This window comes from Orycteropus afer, unplaced genomic scaffold (genome assembly GCF_000298275.1).
Source record: "Orycteropus afer afer isolate SDZICR_OR568_19922 unplaced genomic scaffold, OryAfe1.0 scaffold00438, whole genome shotgun sequence".
In the NCBI taxonomy this organism is placed as follows: Eukaryota; Metazoa; Chordata; class Mammalia; order Tubulidentata; family Orycteropodidae; genus Orycteropus; species Orycteropus afer.
In genome coordinates, this window is record NW_006922025.1 from 2,571,504 (window position 1) to 2,573,104 (window position 1,601).

Sequence of the window (1,601 nt, forward strand, 5' to 3'; positions counted from 1 at the left end):
AATTCGACAGCACATAACAACACTACCGCCTGAATAATGGTGCCCCAAGATAACCAGTTATGTCCTTGAATGTCAAGATTTAAGAGGAACATATCACAGACTGCAATCTGTGACCCATACCAAGAGATCCCCAAAGAAAAAGAGTTATAAATACTCTATGATTTATTGACTTTGCTATCTGAACACTAGCTATACACAGACTCAGAAAATGAAGTCAGAGCTACAGTGCTGGGTTAAGCAGCCACTCCTGACATTCAGGCAGGGACAGTGGCAGTTTACTGGTAAAATTCTCACCTTCCATGGGGGACAGCTGGGTCTGACGCCCAGCCAACACACCTCATGCACAGCCACCACCCGTCTGTCAGTGGAGGCTTGTGGTTGTGATGATGCCGAACAGGTTTGAGCAGAGCTTTCAGACTAGGAAAGGCCTGGCAATCCATTTCTGAGTAATTATCCTAAGAAAACCCTATGGATCACAATGACTCCTTGTGCGTGGAGTCACCATGAGTTGGGGGCCAACTCAACAGCAGCTAACAATAGCATCTGAGCAGGTGGGTGAGTAAATCTTAATGATGACAATCTGGCTGATGATTCTAGGCTCAGCAGGCAAAGAAAATGTTCAGATAACAGAAATCACCACCTTAATGAAAGATCAATTAGAATGAGCATCAAGTCTTAACCTCCTGCACTCTCCTTAGCACCATCTCCCAATGCTCATCTTTACTTGCATCTGTCCTTACTCTCCTTCCTCCCTCTTAGAGGAATCGGGGGCTTTCCCTTCCCTACAAGGCTGGTTGGCCTCAGTCCAAGGTCTGCATCGTCCCTTCTCTCTCCTCCAGGACTCTGTCCTAACAATGATTTCCCTACCTGCTAATTTCTTTAATTTTTTGCAATTGATTCTTTGCCTTAATTTTTTTCTTTAAATAATAGTCCTCTACTCTACTTTCCCCTCAAACATCTACCCTACATCACTCACCACAAATATTCCTGCAAACGTCATCTTCACCTACGTATCTTTACCCCCACTAACTCCTTAATTCCAATCTGATTTTATCAGCAGCATCATGCTAAAGCCATCCCACCTCACTCCCTCAGGTACTCACCCTTAAGAATCTGGTGTGAACCCTTCTGGTACACTTCAAAATTATGTATGCAATCACAAAAATATAGTATTTCAGGAGATCTGAATTTATACATTTGGTTATCATAAGTGTATATTATTCTGCAACTTGATTTTTTTACTCATCATATGAACTTTTAGCTCTCTCTCTCCATGTCATGTAGGCCAGTCACTTTACATTTTATTCATCCATTCTCCTCTGGAAGGACATTAGGCTGTTCCCAATTTTCTGCTACTACAGACAATGGCTGCAATGAACATCCTCCATGTGCAAACACTGAAAAATTTCTAGGGGACATACTCTAAAGTGCAACTGTAATCTGTGACTTGTATCAGGAGATCCTCAAAGAAGTGATACATGGCATATAATTATATGGCACACACATTTACAATTTTACTAGGTACCTTCAGACTGTTCCCTCTTAAGAGTTATATTAAGTTCACTTCCACCAATGGTATATGAACATGCTCTTTTCCTCAT

General features: G+C 41.8%; 1 protein-coding gene across 1 annotated transcript in view; it reads right to left on the minus strand.

Moving 5' to 3' along the window:
- Window positions 1–1,601, minus strand: part of LCMT1 (leucine carboxyl methyltransferase 1) — a 75,835-nt gene that overhangs the window by 26,292 nt on the left and 47,942 nt on the right. The window lies entirely within an intron of this gene.